Genomic DNA, 16,448 nt, shown 5'->3' on the forward strand with positions numbered 1-16,448 from the left:
CATTATCTCTCTTCATCCGAGTTAGCAGTTCCACAGATCTCCTCTTCCTCAGGTGAGCATCTGCTTTTGGGAAACTGTCAATATTCAGGTCACTTTTCGGGATCACCAATGCTGGAACGTGGACGTCCACTATTGTGCATATACCTCCCCAGTTTCTTGGCAGTCTGATGTATGCTTTGGATCCACATGCCCAGTAATGATCCATAATCACTGCAGTCCCATGCACCATTCCTGGGGCATCAAAAATGCGTCCACAGTTCTGATTTTCTCCCATTTCTCTAGTGCCATTATTCCTGAAGCAGAATTTTGGGCTTTCCAGTGGCACTATCTGCAAGAGCCCTCCTCTGTCTTCGACCCATGTCAGCAATTTTGCAAGCTTCGGCCACAATGGCTTGCATCCTTCTCACACTATGTTGATGGTAGGCTCGTAGTGACCTATGACCATCCATGCTCTGCATATCACTACTCCTTTCTCCCATCCATCTGGTGAAAGCACTGTTCCCCAAATCTGCATTTGGCCTCTGTTCTTCCAACTTCGGGCCTCTTCTGGAGTTTTTTCTTGGACAATTAGCTTTTTATTTGCTTCTCTCCTGATTTCTGCACCTTTAACTCCAGGCTTCTGGTATTTGATCACAATGTGTTTTGTCTTCCCATTGTTTCTTGTCTTTATGTCCTGGACATAATCGTCTTCATTTGGGTTGGTTGCTTCAGTTGCCAATTTCAATGAGGCATCACTTCCCATGAGCTGGCCTCTAGTTTTGCACATGGGTACGTGTGAAAGTCAGTGTGCTGTCTGGACATCCATTTCTACAGCTACAAAGATCTCGGTCTTCCCCATGATGTATGGTAGGAGTGCACAAACAAAGCATTCCCCTTCTGAACTTCGTCTTCCAACTTCCTTCATGTCCTAGTACCATATGTTGTTTCCCAAATGTGTGGTGCTGTCCAAGTAATTGTTTAGTTCGTTGTCGTCTCCGTGCAGGCTCCTCTTGATCCTTAAGGTTTTCATGTAGTTTGCTACTATCACATCCCTAACAATGTCCATGCAGCTTTTCCCTTCTGGGAGATTTGCAGGCACTTACTCCCATGGTGCAGGCCTCTTCATCTGTTCCAATGAGGTAGGCGAAAGTCTTGCAACTCTCTCCTTCTCTTCTTGCATTCTCTTTTTCTTCGTTATGAATGTCCATATCCACTCTGTCATCGGTCTAGTATATGGCTGTACTGTGGAACTTCTACTTGTCCCTTTCACTGGAACATATATGCTAGGCAATGTTGTCTCTGTTGTTTTATACTTCAATTCCTCTCGTTTCTTCAGGAATTCAGCTTCTTCCATTTGTCTCTTCACTTCGTCTGTTGTGGAGATTCTCATACTAGGCAGTCTCTTCTTCTCTAATGCTTTGGATTGTGGTTCTGCAGTGACACTAGGCTTGTTGCGTGTGCATTCAGCGTTGCATGCGTGTGGTTGTCAGTAACCTTTTTTCATTCACTCTTTGCCGACCCTGTCTCCGGCTTTTCTTTTTGTTTGTTACCAAAAGTGTGTGTGTCATTGCTAATCACATCCAATTCAAGTTCATTCATTCCACCATCAGATCTTCTAGGGAATGGAATGGCTATGTAAGGTCTGGGTACTTTCGTGGCTTTCATGCGCACATCATTAGGTGGGTTCACTGGACTTGGAACGCTTTGTGCACCAATAAAAAATGCAGTTCTGATTGTTAGTGACAGTAAAACAATGATGAATATAATACACAAATACATTATGCCCCTGTCGGTCAGGCAGCAGCATTTACTTCCAGAGAAATATGGACGTCTTTCCTCCTGCGGAAGGACGAGGTTGCTGCTATGGATACCCATCTCGATCATTCGCCAAATGTTAACTTTTACTATACTCCTTTAAACAATATCGTCTTTCGAATTCTGTGTTAAGGGTTACAGGTGCTCCACAATTGCCCCCCGCCCCTCCTGTGAATGGTGAATTGTCTCTTATCTCGGGATACAGTTCCTTTACTAAAATATGGGGGAAATCAAATCAAGCTACAATTCAGCAAGTCTTTTTACTGTGCATGTTCAAAGTATGTCAGCTCCCAGTCTATGCCTCTTATCTGCTTCAGTCCTGAAGACATATTGAAATGTCAGTAGAAAATAAGAAAGGAAATCTCTAGCAATACTCTATCGTTCTGTCCCTCGGCAGAAAGTTTTAAAATCTTCTGAAATAGTTCTGCTGATGGTTAGAAAGTTCCAGTTTCATCACAATGCCATGCAAGAGCATGCCCATCTGTGTAGAATTAGCTGGATCTCTGATGAATGTGAGGACGTCAACATCGATTGGTCTCCCCACAAGCTCTGGAAAGTCTGTGATTAGCCGGAAGAACACATTACTGGCCAACCTACTGTCTTCGGGTGACAGTGACATTTGTCCCATTTTGCTGATGTCCAGGACTGTCTGCTTTCACTTCAATGTAAACAATGTCTCCACGTTCCGTTTGCGTGGAGTGCAACTAAGATTGCAATGTTATTTAGGAGTGGGCTCAGACGTTCTGTATTTGCTGGATCTTGAAGAAATGTGATTGTGTCTGTCGTTCTTCTGACATGATTTGGACAGTCTTTGATTATGCGAAAGAACAATACGTTGACGAGCTCATTTACTTCTTTCTTTGCTTGGGACATTTGGTTTCTCCTCTCTGTACTCAGGAAGTAAGAGACATTGTTTGGCTATATTACAGTAAGTAATCTTCTTATTGTCTTTTCGTTTTCTGGATCTTGAAGAAAGTCAGTGACACTGGTGAGGCTCCCCACCAATGACGCGTATGATCTTAGCACCAGATCAAAGAATGTCACCACATCTTTGGTCGCTACTGTGGGACACCATAAGTGATTCCTCCAATTTATGTGTCCTCGATCAAAATTTGGCATATCCTTTTCTTATCAAGGCTTCAGTGTGCGCCTCAGTCCAAAGTTCAAAGTCAACAGGCTATGTTGTGGCTTATAGGTGCAATTTTTCTTCTTCACCCTGCAACTAGGATGCACAGAGTGTCTTTCGTTTATGTCCTTATCCCCATTTTTTCTCAGAGACGGTGTCCAATTTAAGCCACAATTTGCAAAAGGTTCTCTGTCTTTGTCTGGCTGGTCATGCGTCCTTCTTCCTCGTCATGGATCTCGTCTGCACATGCTGTGGTTCTTCCCTGTCGCTTGTAGTCTCCTCACGTTGGGGTGCAGGTAGGGGGCCTTCTCTGATGTAGGGTTCGATATCGCCCAGAAAAACCTAAGCTCTCCTGCCTTGTAGGTTCACTGCGGAAGGAGTGCAGTCTTCCACTGTAAAGGAACGTTAAATCTTGGCTCGTCCCACCTTTTCTATCGTGTAGTTCTTTACAAGGATGTATCTCCAGGGAAAATGGATGGAACACAAAATCCTTGAACTGTGCCTGTAGTAGTATCTCCTTCTATGTTCCGTGCTGCCCTGCACCCTTTTCGTTGTTGCTGCAGCTGGTCTGAAATTACAGTAAGGCAAAATGTCATGCAATTCAGGTAATTTTTCATTTCAGGCCCTAAGATTTCTCCTGCTGACTGGGCATCACATCTAGCTCTATCTCAGGGTGTCAGGGGAGAGTGCATTCTTCTTCTGTGGCTATCGCGTGTGGCATAAGATGATGGTCAGAACCGGGTTGGTTACTGAGTGCATACAGTGCCAAAGGAAGGCAGTGTAACCATCCCTTTCTTAGAGTAAGCTTAAATTTGGCTATCCTTTCCTTTAATAAGCCGTTGAGCTTCTCACAGATTCCGTTACCTTGTGGATGATACGCCGATGAGAACTTGTGCTTTATATCAAGCAGCCAGCTAATCTGTTAAAAAATCTAGTTTACAAAGTGAGCTCCATTATCTGATCTCATGACTTCACACACCCCCCACCTGGGGAACACTTCTCTCACTAAAAATCTGGCCGCACAGGTAGAGTCTGGGTGTGTACATGGACCTGCTTCTACCCATCTAGAGAATGGACACACCACAACAATTAGGTATCTGTACCCGTTACATATTTGAATCATGACGACATAATCGACATGCAAGTGCTGAAAAGGCCCATTTGGCCTTGGGATGACTCCTCTCATTACTTTTAATGTGTGCCCAGCTGTGAATTGTCGGCAGATTATACAGTTTACTATAAAAAAATGCAACATGCTCGGTTAAGTTTGGCATGAACCAGTCTTCTGCGAGTGTTGCTGCTAGATTCTCTTTTGTCATGTGTGCCGGATAATGTAGCTGCTCCAGCGCTAATTTTAACATGGCTATAGGCATTACTGGTTTGCCAGTGCTGTCTTGTTGCCACAAACTGTCAGAGGGGTTTAAAGAACACCCTCGTCGTTTCCAAAGATTTTTCTCTTCCTGTGGTGCCTCCCCTTGGAGTTCCATCAACTGTGTTTGCCCTAGACTGTTATAACTTTGAGGTGTAGTTCATGCAACCATCATTCTCTCATTCGCATGGGTAACTTCTACTTCCATAATCATCTCATTTTTGGATGCCATACGTTTGGCTTCTATGTCTGCTGCTTGATTTCCGTGGGATAAAATCTGTCCCTTTCGTGTGGGCGGCGCATTTCACGACCGCTAGGTTCACTGGGAGCTGTAGTGCCTTGATCAGCCTGTCCAATAAGGCTGCGTGCTGCACTGGCATGCCGTCTGCTCGGAGGTAGCACCTCCTTTTCCAGCACGCTAAGCCTGTGTGAACTGTCGACGTCACATAGGCAGAGTCACTGTACACCGTTACTTCCTGGTCTGCATGATTCTCAATGGCGAGTATCAACGCCAATAATTCTGCAGCCTGTGCTGAGTAGTGAGATGGTATTCGCGCCCTAATAAGTACTCGAAATTCTCCATTTGCGGTGTGTTTCATTACAGCAAGGCCTGTATATCTTTGCCCATCGTTTTGATCGATCCTCGAAGAACTGTTAATAAAGACACTTTTTCCTTCTGCCATAGCGTTTTCTTTCACCCTGGGGATTTCATCATAGAATTCTTGATAGTTCGTACAGTCATGTATTGGCTCTCTTTCAGTGTCTGGCTCCGCTATAAACATAGCTGGGTTCACTAATTTACATCGGACTATTTTAATCAATAGATTTGATATGATCACTTCATAAGCAGAAGCTCTCTGAGATGTCAATGTACCCTTCGGTTTCTCTAAAATAGCAAATAGTGAGTGCTCGACGTACAACATCATTGAGCAACCCATTACAATCGTTGTAGCCTTCTCTATGGCAAACGCTGCGGCAGCTAAACTTTGTTCGCACGGGAAATGGCCTCTCATTACTGGGTCCAAATTTCTACTATAGTACTACGCCAGAGGCTTGTACCCCAATGTGGTTCTCTGTGTGAGTACTGCCATCATAACGCTGCCATTCGTGTGTGAAACAGGTAAAATTCCTCTGCATAATTGGGAATCCCTAAAACTGGTGCTGTGCAAATAGCTCTTTTAAGTTCAGCAAATCCTTCCTCCATGGTCTCAGACCATTCAATCTTTTCTTTCGTCACTTGGGTCTTCTTTAAGGCCTGAAGCAGAGGCTTGGTGTAAGAGCTATTGTTGAAGACCCATGCCCTGACATAGTTGCACAGGCCTAAAAAGCTCTGCATCTGTTTTATCGTGTGTGGCTTAGCCGTGTTCAGTATGGTTTTAGCCCTTTCTGGGGTCACTCTTTTTTCCTCATGCAAGATCAGTTGGCCTATGTACAGCACTTCTTGCTGACAATATTATAGCTTTGTCAACCTTGTCAACCTTATATCCTTTCTCAGCCAGTATAGTTAATAGCTGAACAGAATCGTGCCAGCATTGCTCCTCTGTCATGCTGCAAATTAAGATGTCATCCACATATTGGAGGACAACACTTTTCAATGCAATATTGCTTAGGTCCATCTGCAGGACTCTGTTAAAAATGGAAGGAGACTCACAGTACCCCTTGGGTAGCCTCGTGCTTTTCAGACGCATCTGTCTGAATGTGAATGACGTCAGATCTTGTGAGTCATGGTGCAACGGGACTGAGAAAAATGCATTTTTCAAGTCATTCACTGTGAAATATTCTGCCTCAACAGGTATATTACATAGGATTGTAGCCGGGTTCGGGACTAAAGGGAACTCGGCCTCAACAATATCATTTATTGGGCGTAAATCCTGAATTAGCCTGCAAGACCCTCCCTTTGATTTCTTGATCGGATAAACCGCAGTATTGCATGACGATTCTGACGTCACTAATATGCCTTGCTCCATCATAGCCGAAATTGTCTTAAAAATCCCTTCATCTGCCTCCCTGGACATGGGATATTGTCGAGCTTTTGGTAGAATTGCTCCTGGTTTGAGTTTAATTTTCACTTCTCCAACCCCTTTCAAGAGTCCTACGTCATAGGGTCCTGTGGTCCACACTGAGACAGGCACCTGGGCCATGTCGTCATCAAAATATTCAGGACGGTTTTGTGCCAACATCATTATCTGAGGCACTTACCTTTTGATCATTCTCACCCAAAAAGTGAGACTCACTTCCATTATTGTCTCTCCCATATCTGTTTGCTCTTCAAACAGATCGTCATCAGTGACGTCAGTCAATCGGTATCCTTCTTCAATGGCGATTACTGCACACCATTGTCGGCCTTCATCGTCATAACCATCAATCAAGGCCATTCTCCCTCGTACTGAAGCTGTGTGTATCATCAAGGAAATACTTGTCCCTTTCCCTCGTGCATCAGCATTCTAAGTCTAAATAGAAACTCATCTGGGGTTCTCATGATTTTATCCGCAAGGCCTGGCGGCCCTGCCATTAGCACACACACTCCATACGCGAATATTTCGTGCTCCAATGGTAATGGTACAGCCCTCATAGCTGTGTGTCCTGCGTATGCTCTAATCATTTCGCATATGCTTGAAAAGTGCATTCCTGGAGTTGAACATATTATGCCCTCCTCCGTGAATGAGATTGTTATATTTAACTTTGTCAGTAAATCTCGACCCAAAATGTTTACTGGGGTTTGTCGTGAATATAATAAAGGCACATTCATCTCACATTCTCCTATAGAGACTGGAAGTGCTTTTGTGAAGGTAACATGACTTGTAGCTCCTGTGAAACTCTGAGTATCTATGGCCTCGCCGGACAAGGAAAACTTGCCTTCACGTATACATGAACGTGTTGCACCCGTGTCAACTAAGAAGGAATATTCTTTATCCCCTATAATGACATCCGCTCTAGGTTCCCAGTGAGGGTGTGGTGTCACTGATAGGATAGAACACATCAGGGTTCCCAGTGTGCTGTCCTAGTCGATATACGATTTTGGCCCACCCTGTGCTGGTGGATTCCCCCATTCACATTGTTATTTCTCATTCCGGGGTTCAAAGTCTGTCCTGTGCTCACTGTCTGTGACAGTTGCATCGGTGCCTGTTGGGATTGTCCTTGTGGAAAACTCACCATATTCTGAAGTTGCAAGCCTTGTTGCACTCCTGGCGCTTGTTGTTGCATGTGTGATTTTGTGCAACACTGTGCTGTAAAAGTACAGGTGGACTCACCGTTCCTGCTCCTGTCCCTCGGCTGTTCTACATCATGCCTTGGTTTCGGCATGTGCGCACTAAATGCCCTGTCATTCCACATAACCAACATGCTGGCGGTGGTCGGATCATCTGCCCATTTGACATATCTTGCATATTTTGAAAGCCTTCTTGGTAATTCTGGAAACCTCGCTTATTGCTCTGCCAATCTCTTCCTCTAAATCCTCTGGGGTAAAACCAAGTGCTTCCCTGATTATTCTGCTGTGGATTAGTCACCTGTTGCATGTTCGATTCAGCTGTGTTAGTTATCATTGCTCCTTCAAGAGCATATTTCGACAATTTCTTCTGCACTAATTTCGCTTCCTCACACTTTCAAGCAGCTTTTTTTTGCAATTCTTTTCTTGTAGCAGTTTGCAGTAGTGTGCGATGGTCAGCTGTATTTCTGACCAAGGTTTGGCTTCGATTCCTACCAATTTCTTGAGCTGTTTCTATACCGGCTCTGGCAGCCTTTGGCACAATATATGGTAGAACACAGGTGTAGATTTTCCCCAAGATTCATGAGTCTCGAGCACCCACGTGTCTTGCAAATTCTGTATGTAAATCAACGGATCCTGAGACTCTTTCATTTTTGTGTCATTATAGCTCCCATATCGGAAGTGTCTGGGTAAAGCACTCATAGCGCTTTCCATACAGCGGCTCTGCAATTGATAAATGGAGCTCCGTCATGCGCAGAATTAATTGTGGTCACACCGGGGTAACCTTCCCGTGTCCACACATTGTCTGCTCTCTCACCAAGTATGGCGATTAGGCGACCCTTGATATCCCCTATAGCTAATGTGTTTCCTCCTGTCATTTTTTCTAACTCATGTATCCATTTTCCGGCTCCCGATGTCAGCATTGGAAGCTTGTTTTGAAAATGTTCCTGATCCATGTGTGGCCATGGAATATATTGTGGTCTTGCTCCCCCTTTCTCGAGTAACAGAAATTGGGATGTCTTTTCTCTCATTGTTCTCCTGTCTATTGCAGGGGTGATGTTCCCACATTGCCGCCTGCCTGGCAATGACCTAACCCTGCTCACATAGGGCGGTGGAGATACCCCCCTCTGACCGTGAGATACTTCTTCATGTCGGTCTGACTGTGTGGCAAATTCTGATGCTCTCGGTACAGACTCGCTAGTGTCTGACCATCTTATCCCTTTTCCCTTGGGAGTTGTCTTTCGCACCTTCTCTCTTCCTCCTTTTCCTTGCGCTCTTCCCTTTCTGTGTCAGACATTGTCTGTCCCCAACTCGTGCAACTTCTTGTGTCTTCTTTGTTCCTACTTATTTCTAATCTATCCAGAGATAATTCCCTATTTTCACTACTTCGGGAGACATCCTAAGTGTTGTAAAGCTGAGTGCTCTCCAGGCGCTCGTCTTCCCCCTTCCCTTGGGGTGTTTGTTCTAACACCATTTCATCATATATTCTATCAATCGTCTCTCCGATGCTTCTGGTGTCGATGTAATCTTCAATATTCGCCCTAGACGTGCCTGGTACTGAATCGTACTCAGGAAAGAATTCTTCTATGTCTTACCAATCAACTACTGGAGCAAGTTTTCTAACCTCTCTCTCCAGATGTTCAAGATCGCGTGCTCTCGGTCTTCGCTTACATTCTATATCGTCATCGAATTCTCTGCGCTTCCTCGCCCCTTCTCTGATCCTATCATCTTCCTTTTTCTTTTCATTTCTACGTTCATCTGCCCTTCGTATTTCCTCATCCTTTCATCTTTTTATTCTCTTCTCTTGTATTCTTTTCTCTTCCTCTGACCTTTGCTGTTTCTGTATGTCTTGATCATTGGCTGCTCCCTGTTTGCGATCGAGCAGTCTTTCTTGCTCTTCGCGATATAACTGTTCTCGTCTTTGTCTATCTTTCTTTCTTATTCTTTCGTCTCTCAATTTGTTCTCTTTCTCCTTTCTATGTACATCGTCTAGACTCTCTTTTTGTTTCGCATCATCAATGCCTTTGCCATCGAGTTTCAATAGAATTTGCCCTCCGATCCATTTGTTTTTTGCGAATGCTATCTCATCTGTTCTATCTTCGTTTCCCTTCCATCTTTTTCCTTCTCTCTACTTGTCGAGAGATGTACTTGTCTGTGCCTGATCTCTCCTTTGGTCATCGCGTCTCTCCTTGTCCCTTGCGACTGTGGAGGTGATATCCTTATCTTTATCTTTACCTTGATTTTCGTCACTACTTTGAGTAGGTAACTCATATGCTGGTTTGCTATACCCCGTGGCTGCTTTAAGTTCTCTCAGCTGGTATAACCCCTCGTCCTTATTTTCTTCAATCTTCGTCTCAGACGGGGCAGGTGGCGCAGTAGGCGTCTTACCCCCCTCTCTGCATATATTAAGTATCCAGTATATTGGCGGCTCCTCTCTCTTCTCTTGTTCGTACATCTTCCAAAGCTCTAGAATAGCTAGGCATTTGCCTAACTTTTTGCATGTATATGTGGCGTGCAAATATGTCGTCATGTGTTGCAGGACAGCTTTAAATAAGGATCCGCCCTGTGGCCACGGCATGAACGTTTTGTGGGCGGTTCCTTTAACCCACTCAGTACTGTATTTTTTCAGTTTAGGTGCATGTTTCGGCAACTGTTTGCACAGGTGTGCTAATGGAGTTATGTCCTCCATGCTTAAATCTGTTCCCTTTCCCCTTATAAAACACTTGTCAAAGCTTCACGTGATTTAAACCATTCCAACAACATGAGCGCGCACCAATCACTGCAAGCTTCAATCCAGATTTTTTTCACAACATTTTATATCTTTTATTTTACTCAAAAACCTTCAATTCGTATACTATACTATCTCAGCTATTCAATCGCGTAAACTTTAAGTCAGTTCTTTTAAGGACAAGTTTCGACTTATGATGTCACAACAAACAACATGTAAAACAGATGTTTAACAGACTAGACGAACACCAGCTGGTCACATGTATCTCTGCCTCTAAAAATTACCCCGACATGGAGTTTAAACGTATCCCTTTCACGGCGTCTTTAATCGCCAAGGTAGTCTATTTGTTCCCCTTAGTTTGGGACTCTGGATACAAGTTTCTTCTAGCCGCTATATTAAAGCGTAGGAATAAGGCGAATCCTCTCACTTCTCGGGTGTCCGCCCCGGTAACCTCTGTCTTCTTGGGTGTCCTCCCCGGTATCTTTCCTCCATTTACTTAATTATTCTTGAGTCATTATTCTCTTCCCCCTATATATATATACATTCTTCTCTACTTCTGCCTATATTTTGTTTTCCCACCTCCCTCAGTTACCTTTTCCCTTTACTTGTTCTAAAGCATGCACTTTTGCCAAAACACTTAGTCTTTTTTACTCACAGTTGACATGTTTTCTCTCTGGACCCTCGGGATCACCGCCTTCTTCACCGCCTTCTTTGGCTTTTCTCCTGCTCAGCTGCCCGTAGGAATGGGAAGGGGTTGTGTGGGGGAAGCGCAGGTTCCTTCAGACCTCATTCTGCAGATTTTATTTTTTACTCTACCACTGTCTACAGGGAGCTCCATAGTCTACTCAGCCAAATGGCAAAGGACTTGTGATATTTCCGAGGGCCTGTAGTTACTTTATGTCGCTGGTCAATGGGTGTCTTATTCTAATCGATAATCGATAACCATCAATCTCTGCTACCAAGTGTACTCCGAGACCCCCGGCCGGCCCATAGAGCCGAGGTTTGCTCAGAAGTACTTGAAGACAAGATAGCTGCGTCCTTGGGATGGATGGGGTGCAGATTTATTACTCCAACACCAATCAATAAGGACAACTCAATGGTTTGGCAAAGGGAGTCCGTTTAATGACAAGTACACAAAACGGGGCGTTATGGATATAAGCAGTGATGCGATTGTCCATCTCGCTTCAAACTCCAACGAACTTCATACAGGTTGTAACATTTATACTTAAAACTGGAAATCATTGACGTGTAACACTCAAAAGTTAACATGCAATTCTATTGGTTAGGAAAAGGTAACTTTACTATAGGCACTATATCTGTATATGGTAACAGATTGAGGGGATTGGGTAAACACTGTCAGGTGGGCATCTAAACCCTTCCTTCAAAAATGACTACTGTAGACATCACTAAAAGTATGACATCTCATTGGTTCTACTAACTATAGGACCCTAGATTATTTGGTTCATTGTGATTGGGTTGGCACCAACCCGTGCATACTTTTTCACTTTGCTTAGCAGCATGCAGAATGGTCAGCCAGGTGCGGGGTGCCCCTTAGTTACCCAGCCTTCCTCCGATTATGGTTACAATCAATCATCACTACATTAGCCATGTGTCAATTATTTCACTGCGGTTGGCCTCGAGACGGCATCTTCTGTCTGGAAAAGGTTCTGATTTCTCCGCCTGTTCGGGTGCCAAGCGTAGGTGTGAGCCCTCGCTTCTTCTTGTTCGGCTGGTCACATGAGTCCTACACCGTGAATTTGTCTCTTTTCCCTCAATTTGTGTATTTGATTCTCGTTTCACCTGCCACCTGCCTTCGCTTTCTTATCTCGACCTTTCAGAGGCAGGATATTCTGTTCTTAGTTTCAATTAGATGTAGCTACTGTTCGCCTCTTCTATTGGTATGACCTTGGCTTTCCTGGCACGAGTTGACTCTGCTGAATTTTGTTTCAGCTGTCTCTTCTCGTTTTGTTAAATATGAATATTTTCTCATTTGGCCTTTAGTAACCTGGGTTGATTTTGCTTCTTGTGCGAAGTAGAAATATACTTATAATACTGTGCTTCGTTTGAGGTAGATTATGTATAATGGCGCTTGTCGCACTTCTCTTCTATCACGCACAGCAAGCTGCAATGTTTTCTTAGCTTTCTTGCAGTTCCAAGCATATTTACAGGTGTAAACTGGTTGACTATCTTCATGTTGCTTACAGCTTAATTTTCTTACAGTTGGACATTGTTCTTCCACTTTAACATCACGATACCCTTGCTCATGGCGTTTCATCTCTTTGTGTCATTCTTGGGTCGTCATTTCTTCTATCTGCGAGTCTGTCTGGGTCCTCGTGACCTCACTATTCGTCTTCCATTAAGACCTTTTTGGTTTCTTCCGGGACTGTACTTAGGCAATCTTCATTTCGTTTTATTTGTTGGTAGGGTTTTCTTAATGGATACCTTACTGTCCATAGTTTTCTGAGTATCTGTACTTCACTAGGTGCTGCTCTTCTGATAAGTACTGCGGCTTGCTTCTGGTTTATTTGCTCATGATACGTCACATATTTTGGTGTGAACGTTCCTGGTACTTCAAAATGGGCGACTGGAGTGCAGGCTTTATTTGGGACCTCCTCTACACAAGGTTCAGTCTTCAAAGGGAAAACATCATTAGGCACACGCAACCACTCTTTAAGATCATTCTTTAATCTTAAAGGGTTGCAAGTAATTTTATTCCCATATAATATCACAGAGATAACTTCAGACTTCCCTTAGGAAACACAATTGGCCACATCCCATCTTTCTTTGATGCTGTAATCATTTGTAACTCTTATAAGAAGGGAATGTTAAATTTTTGGAATAGTTTCAGCAAGCGCTGCTTTTTCAATTAAGGACACGCAAACACTCTGAAAAAGTATTCAACAATGGATTTAGTGATCTTTACTTCTCACGTGAACACCTCAGCTTTCCCAATGAATGCATGTGCCACATTTCCATTGTTAAGAATTAGTTTCAGAACAATGAACTACTACTAGCTTTCAACTACACTCAAGTTGTTTTGGAGCTGGTTTCAGTTACTGACAAGGCTTGTTGATTGAATCTGAACGCTGTGCTCACTCACCAGCTTCAGGAACACTGTGGTTGCGGGTTGCTTTGCTTTCCTGACTTCCTCAACCTCTGCTACTTCTTTGGGCTCATCTGGGACCCACGCCCTTCTCCAGCATGAGTGTCTCCAGTCCAGCCACGTTAATTGGTAGCCTCCTTCGCTCCAGAAATCCTTGGCTTGCCTTCTGCCCCTGGCCTTGGGTTCCTGCAAGGTTACTGCTCTGTAAACACAGCAACTCGGCTCACCTGGGGAAAACTTAAATTCCAGCATGTCTTCCTCTGTGCAGCCTCTGCAGTACATGGTTTGAGAACACAGGACACTCTCAGAACTTGCAGGTGAAATCTGCTGTCTCCACGTTCCGGCATCCATTCTGTGCTTTCACTTCCTTGTGAATTGCCAGCCTTGTGCTTCTCCTCTGCAACTACTACTGCCAGTCTTCAAACGCCTCTGTCTCTCCTTGTCTCTCCTCTGTGACATGTAGTCCTCTTCAACAAAGTTATTTGTTTCTACTTCTTGATTACTTGTAAGGATAGATTTAATTCCCTTACTATTTTTAAAAGAGGAGCTTTGTGTTTTTCTTTTTTTTATAGAGGAAGATGGTTTAGAGAAGACAACATTTTGACAATGCTCTTTAGTGTACATTTGGATTTGAGGAGGACATTTAGTTTTTGTTACCCCAAAGTGCCTTTCTTTTTGTATGGAGGGATTTATTGTTACATCCTTAGGGTTCACAACCTTAGATCGAATAGAAATTTGAGAGACATTAAAATGACAATAAGCCATGACCTATTTTGGCACAGTGGTAAGAAACTCACTATCAGAGGAAAAATACTGTGTCTCATCCCATGGATGTTCCTCACTAACCTGGGCCCTGTCTCCACCCAGGTGAGCCTGCCGCAGTACACCATCCCCAGGGTTGGGATCAGGAAGCATCTGCCTTCCTCTGGCCTACTGGGAGGAGACTTTAGGCAGGGTTTCAGTGAAGGATCTACAGGATTGTTCACAACCCTCATCCAAGATTCCTCAGCGATTAGCTCTTCTGGACCATACCAAACCCAAAAATAGGGCTGTCCTCCTTTTCTTCTTCCTCATAGATGGAGCTCATAGACTTAAAAAAGTCTTTCTTTGTCTGCGGTTTAAAAACCTTCGATGAGCTTGAAAAGGATGTTGAAGGTTTCAACAACGTCCTCAATGATGAGGCCCGAGACTGAAACATGTTTGGGGATGATTGTGGTCTGGTTCAGAAGGGATGTGACCAAGCAGTTTGGGCTGGACTGCCCCTTTTTGGGTGGCACTTATCCTGATTTGCATATGGTCTTTCCCATTTTGTAATGGTTCGGCAGGTGGAGAACGATGGTCTGGAGGGTTGCCGAGAGCAATGCCAGAGGTTGAGATTCATTCTGAACTTTCCAGCCATCACCCCTTTTGTTTTGCTATAGTCATCCAGAGTGGGGCGGGTATGCCCAGACATGACTCCCGTGCCTGCTGGGCCTAGTGACCCAAGCTACTCCTCACTGATGGGGCCCAACGAGGCTGAGAGTTGTTTGGGAATGCTTGTGATCTCATGCAGAAGGGATGTGACCAAGCAGTTCGGGCTGGTCAGCCCCATTTGGGGTGCGCCTGTTCATCAATTTTTGCAATTCCCCCTAGGGATGGATTTCAACCACATTTGCCAAAGGGCCATTATTACAAGAATTGGCCTTACTCACTCGCAGGACATCATTTTTGCCCGCCTCTTGCCCAGGTCTATATTCAGTTAAAAACGGGGCAAGTGGGTCATCTATTGGCCCACGCCTCCGACTTGGTCTGCCGCTTCTACCAATTACTGGTTCAATTGCATGAGTGGAGGTACAAATCTCATCCTTCTCATCATTAACTATACAATTAGGAGCACTGCCCCGTTTTCCAAGACTAACCCAGGTGTCCCACAATATTTATTTTTCGGCACTCAGAGATTGGCCTTGGGAGGACCTATGCTATCAATATCGCCCAAAAGCCTTGAATTATTGAAATTGATGTATTCACTTCTTTGATGGGTTTGAACATTCTTGACATTTTCCTTTGTCTGGCTTCTGGGGAGATAGAAGTAGTTGTTTTCCTTTTTGGTATATTTTATGAATAACTATGTTAAGGAATATAATTCAATCACCACTGGCATTCAATCTAGACTACCAAGCGCGTAGTTTGTCAACAACACGCTAGTGCAAGCAATGCAAAATGTGAATGGTGCTAATGATGCAATTATGAAATTGTGCAGGCCATGTAAAGTGCAAATAGTGCAAATAATACAGGAACCGCAAAGTGCATGCAGTGGATATAGTGCAATGAAAAAGCATGTGTAAAGTATGCCACCAATGCAAAGTGCAAATAGTGCAAGCAGTAGAAAGAAATGCAATGTGCAAATGATGCAGACGATGTAGATATTGCAGTGGATAAAAGTAGGACAAAGTGCAGCCTTCAAGCAATTCCACGTTTAGGGCATGTATACAAATGTGCAAACATTCAGTTAAGAGCCTATTAAAACTTGTTAAAATCGACTAGAATGGCTTTTAAAAACCCTGTAGAAACTGTCCCAATTAAGAACAAAACGCTTAAAATAGCAGTATAAAGCTAACCACACTTGCCTGGAGAGCGCGGATGCTCGACCGATCAAGGGGGAATGAATAGTCTGTCTCCCCCTCCCCGCTCCTCACAGCGCAAGATGAATAGGTATTAATAAAAAACACTTTAAACGTTTCTAAGATTATCCTCATAATCACCAGAAGTCAATGGGCAACGTTCAATGTTACGTTTTCAGTATTCTATATGCCCCGTATATACTGTATGTGGGTGGATGATAACAAAGTAATTAGTAGTCGTGCGAGGAATGCGCGCGACGATTTGTTTACCTAATATCTGTGTCGTTTCCGTTAGGACGGTTAAAAACCTTGGAACCTTAGAGCCTTTCAATTCTTAATTAAGGTCAATAAGACTGGGGCGATACTAATGCAATAATAAACTCACTGTGCACTCATTCACTGGACCGCTGTATCGCTCTTCTCAATACAAGATCCGTTCTCCAAACATCCATCATCCCGATACACTTACTACACGGCTCTCGGTCAGTTGGAATCAGGGCTTTGTGTTTAATCAGAGTTCCTG

This window comes from Ambystoma mexicanum, chromosome 9 (assembly GCF_040938575.1).
Source record: "Ambystoma mexicanum isolate Mex_15411 chromosome 9, UKY_AmexF1_1, whole genome shotgun sequence".
Classification (NCBI taxonomy): Eukaryota; Metazoa; Chordata; class Amphibia; order Caudata; family Ambystomatidae; genus Ambystoma; species Ambystoma mexicanum.